At 54.7% G+C, this 5,000-nt stretch overlaps 2 non-coding genes across 2 annotated transcripts in view; both read right to left on the reverse strand.

Moving 5' to 3' along the window:
• The window catches only part of LOC126319026 (5.8S ribosomal RNA), a 155-nt gene extending 66 nt beyond the window's left edge, over window positions 1–89 (reverse strand). Inside the window, exon 1 of the ribosomal RNA XR_007557715.1 lies at window positions 1–89. This exon is cut by the window's left edge and continues 66 nt beyond it. This is a non-coding gene — a ribosomal RNA (5.8S ribosomal RNA).
• Window positions 90–444: 355 nt separating this feature from the next.
• LOC126319015 (small subunit ribosomal RNA) lies at window positions 445–2,337 on the reverse strand. The gene has a single exon (XR_007557706.1). It is a non-coding gene; the product is annotated as a small subunit ribosomal RNA (ribosomal RNA).
• Between the last annotated feature and the right edge of the window lie 2,663 nt (window positions 2,338–5,000).

Consider the following 5,000-nt stretch of genomic DNA (forward strand, 5'->3'; position numbering starts at 1 on the left):
TGTTCATGTGTCCTGCAGTTCACATGTCGACGCGCAATTTGCTGCGTTCTTCATCGACCCACGAGCCGAGTGATCCACCGTCCTGGGTGATCTTTATCTTTTCAGTTCTCCACCGTCTCTTTCAAGACAGTTGCAGAGGCGGGACTGAGGCGTTTGACGGCCCCTGTTCCATTACTTTGTGTCCAACGGCCTGACGGCCGATGGGCGTCGTACGGCTCCACACCGGAGCGGACAGGCACTCGGGCGAAAGTCATTCAAAACCGGCGCCAGGCGCCAGGTGCCGCAGGCCAGCCGCTCCAGAGCTTCAGCGCTCGTACCACACAACAACACTTGCGCTAGTTTTGAGAGGCACGCGTGGTTCCGCACGCGGCGCACGGCTACTGCCGTACAGGTAGCGTGTTGCGCGACACGACACGCACATCGAAAGACATGCAGTCTAGTCGGTAATGATCCTTCCGCAGGTACCTACGGAAACCTTGTTACGACTTTTACTTCCTCTAAATGATCAAGTTTGGTCATCTTTCCGGTAGCATCGGCAACGACAGAGTCGATGCCGCGTACCAGTCCGAAGACCTCACTAAATCATTCAATCGGTAGTAGCGACGGGCGGTGTGTACAAAGGGCAGGGACGTAATCAACGCGAGCTTATGACTCGCGCTTACTGGGAATTCCTCGTTCATGGGGAACAATTGCAAGCCCCAATCCCTAGCACGAAGGAGGTTCAGCGGGTTACCCCGACCTTTCGGCCTAGGAAGACACGCTGATTCCTTCAGTGTAGCGCGCGTGCGGCCCAGAACATCTAAGGGCATCACAGACCTGTTATTGCTCAATCTCGTGCGGCTAGAAGCCGCCTGTCCCTCTAAGAAGAAAAGTAATCGCTGACAGCACGAAGGATGTCACGCGACTAGTTAGCAGGCTAGAGTCTCGTTCGTTATCGGAATTAACCAGACAAATCGCTCCACCAACTAAGAACGGCCATGCACCACCACCCACCGAATCAAGAAAGAGCTATCAATCTGTCAATCCTTCCGGTGTCCGGGCCTGGTGAGGTTTCCCGTGTTGAGTCAAATTAAGCCGCAGGCTCCACTCCTGGTGGTGCCCTTCCGTCAATTCCTTTAAGTTTCAGCTTTGCAACCATACTTCCCCCGGAACCCAAAAGCTTTGGTTTCCCGGAGGCTGCCCGCCGAGTCATCGGAGGAACTGCGGCGGATCGCTGGCTGGCATCGTTTATGGTTAGAACTAGGGCGGTATCTGATCGCCTTCGAACCTCTAACTTTCGTTCTTGATTAATGAAAACATACTTGGCAAATGCTTTCGCTTCTGTTCGTCTTGCGACGATCCAAGAATTTCACCTCTAACGTCGCAATACGAATGCCCCCGCCTGTCCCTATTAATCATTACCTCGGGTTCCGAAAACCAACAAAATAGAACCGAGGTCCTATTCCATTATTCCATGCACACAGTATTCAGGCGGGCTTGCCTGCTTTAAGCACTCTAATTTGTTCAAAGTAAACGTGCCGGCCCACCGAGACACTCAACTAAGAGCACCCTGGTAGGATTTCAACGGGGTCCGCCTCGGGACGCGCAAGCACGCCTTCGGCTCGCCCCACCGGCAGGACGTCCCACGATACATGCCAGTTAAACACCGACGGGCGGTGAACCAACAGCGTGGGACACAAATCCAACTACGAGCTTTTTAACCGCAACAACTTTAATATACGCTATTGGAGCTGGAATTACCGCGGCTGCTGGCACCAGACTTGCCCTCCAATAGATACTCGTTAAAGGATTTAAAGTGTACTCATTCCGATTACGGGGCCTCGGATGAGTCCCGTATCGTTATTTTTCGTCACTACCTCCCCGTGCCGGGAGTGGGTAATTTGCGCGCCTGCTGCCTTCCTTGGATGTGGTAGCCGTTTCTCTCAGGCTCCCTCTCCGGAATCGAACCCTGATTCCCCGTTACCCGTTACAACCATGGTAGGCGCAGAACCTACCATCGACAGTTGATAAGGCAGACATTTGAAAGATGCGTCGCCGGTACGAGGACCGTGCGATCAGCCCAAAGTTATTCAGAGTCACCAAGGCAAACGGACCAGACGAGCCAATCCGATTGGTTTTGATCTAATAAAAGCGTCCCTTCCATCTCTGGTCGGGACTCTGTTTGCATGTATTAGCTCTAGAATTACCACAGTTATCCAAGTAACGTGGGTACGATCTAAGGAACCATAACTGATTTAATGAGCCATTCGCGGTTTCACCTTAATGCGGCTTGTACTGAGACATGCATGGCTTAATCTTTGAGACAAGCATATGACTACTGGCAGGATCAACCAGGGAGCTGCGTCAACGAGAGCTGAGCAGCCGGCCGCCCGGGAGTGTGTCCCGAGGGCCCGCGCGAACACGCAAGCGTCCGCTCAATTATTCTGCAAACAGGAGGAGGCTGAGCTCCCCTGCACGATACACCTCGAAACCCTCTCAGGTCCCGGCGGCGCGCAGCGCCGTCCTAAGTACTTGGTCGGGTTCGAGAGAGGCGCAATCGCCCGGAGATGGGCGAGTAGACGCTTTCAGTGCGAACACCCGTGCTCCCAACTGAGCTTGCCGCTGCCGACAGAGGCCCGGGAGCGTGCTGTCGTGGCATTGCCGGCGGGAAACAACACGCGCCACCTACGGTGACCGGCAGCTCCAACGCCAGCGCCACAGAAGGGCAAAGCCCCACTTGGGTGCAGAAGCGAACTCTCCCAGCACAGCGCACGCGCCAACACGTCCGCAGAGCTGCGATACAAACCACCTGCGAGAACCGCTGGGGGCGACCGAGCAGCAGACGGCGTCGCGACGCCGAGTGCCGGGCGGCGGCGCATCCTCAACGCACACAGTCCGCAATCGGACCAGCACACTGCAGATGTCCACCGCGCTTCGCACCGGGCTCGGCAGAACCCACTTTGGCCGCCTGGCGCCGCGCGCAGGGTGCGCCGGCGCATAGCTGGGACGCCAGCCGGGCCCGTCGGCCGGCGCTCCTGCCACTGGGCGCCCCCCACCAGCCGGCTGTAGTGCGTGCGCTCACGCAGCGCGCGGCCAGCACGCCGGGCGGCCCCCCCTCACCGGCCGGGGACTGTCCCGCCAAGCCACAGCCTCGTATCGCTTCATACCCACATGGCCAACTCAGGTTCGGGGGCATGGCGGGTACCGCCGAAACAACCGGTTCATAGATGTACCGATCGTCGCTATCACCGATGCACCTGCAGCGCGAACAACCGCTCAACAACTGATTTCCAGTTCATTTGCGGATCTTTGGCAGCAAACGTATACGTCAATCTACATTTGCGAAATCTACGATTCTGGCATGCCTGCATGTTATGTGTCACGACACGCTACATCAGCCCACATACACACTGCGGCATGTACACGAGAGAACACGTGGAAGATGGTCCGCGCACGTGTGCAATGTCCCTTGCGCGGTCGACTGTCAACCGGCCTCTGTAGCATGTCGCAGATGTGGAACGCGGTCCACCGTGCTATCATGTTGTGTGGGGCAATACGATTAAATAGGAAAACCCTCGTCGCTACATCAACAGACGGCTCACGCTGATTCCCGGCAGAGGGAGGAGGGGGGGGGGGGGGGGCCAACATGCAATACTTTCGTCCGTACCTACCTACCACATGTCTGTACGGCGTACAACAGTGCAATCTCGCTGTAATGGGGAGACGAGACAAGTAGCATCGTGCACAACATATGGCCCTTATGATTCGCCATTGTAGGGCGCAGCCGGTGTACGGTCAAGCATGTGCCACATTATGTCACTCAGTACGTAACGACGGATGATCAGTGTGGGTTACGCGTACATCAGCGGACAGTCCACACAGGCCGTACCACAACGTACACTGACTGCATCGACAACCGAATGCAACTGAACAGCTGCAAGGCTCATTTCACAAACAAACGCCTGACCGACCAGCTTGGAAGGGCAGGAGGGGAGGGCGATATTCGTTCTGTAGCGGTACACCCTTCCAGTGGTTAGCGGGACTGTGTAGAAAGTACGCAACACTCGAAAGACCTTTATGTGAGGGTACGCACCATGGCATCAAGAAATACACATGACACCAGAGGATCCAAGCAGTGAACTATGTTCAGAGGGTTGCTGTTAGGCAAAGCTACATTCCTGTGACGTTACATGTGACAGTTAAGGTGCAGTGTAAGTTAGGTTAAGGTGCAGTGTAAGTTAGGTTAAGGTGCAGCGTAAGTTAGGTTAAGGTGCAGTGTAAGTTAGGTTAAGGTGCAGCGTAAGTTAGGTTAAGGTGCAGCGTAAGTTAGGTTAAGGTGCAGCGTAAGTTAGGTTAAGGTGCAGCGTAACTTGGGTTAAGGTGCAGCGTAACTTGGGTTAAGGTGCAGCGTAACTTGGGTTAAGGTGCAGCGTAACTTGGGTTAAGGTGCAGCGTAACTTGGGTTAAGGTGCAGCGTAACTTGGGTTAAGGTGCAGCGTAACTTGGGTTAAGGTGCAGCGTAACTTGGGTTAAGGTGCAGCGTAACTTGGGTTAAGGTGCAGCGTAACTTGGGTTAAGGTGCAGCGTAACTTGGGTTAAGGTGCAGCGTAACTTGGGTTAAGGTGCAGCGTAACTTGGGTTAAGGTGCAGCGTAACTTGGGTTAAGGTGCAGCGTAACTTGGGTTAAGGTGCAGCGTAACTTGGGTTAAGGTGCAGCGTAACTTGGGTTAAGGTGCAGCGTAACTTGGGTTAAGGTGCAGCGTAACTTGGGTTAAGGTGCAGCGTAACTTGGGTTAAGGTGCAGCGTAACTTGGGTTAAGGTGCAGCGTAACTTGGGTTAAGGTGCAGCGTAACTTGGGTTAAGGTGCAGCGTAACTTGGGTTAAGGTGCAGCGTAACTTGGGTTAAGGTGCAGCGTAACTTGGGTTAAGGTGCAGCGTAACTTGGGTTAAGGTGCAGCGTAACTTGGGTTAAGGTGCAGCGTAACTTGGGTTAAGGTGCAGCGTAACTTGGGTTAAGGTG

The sequence above is a fragment of the Schistocerca gregaria genome, unplaced genomic scaffold (assembly GCF_023897955.1).
Source record: "Schistocerca gregaria isolate iqSchGreg1 unplaced genomic scaffold, iqSchGreg1.2 ptg000685l, whole genome shotgun sequence".
In the NCBI taxonomy this organism is placed as follows: Eukaryota; Metazoa; Arthropoda; class Insecta; order Orthoptera; family Acrididae; genus Schistocerca; species Schistocerca gregaria.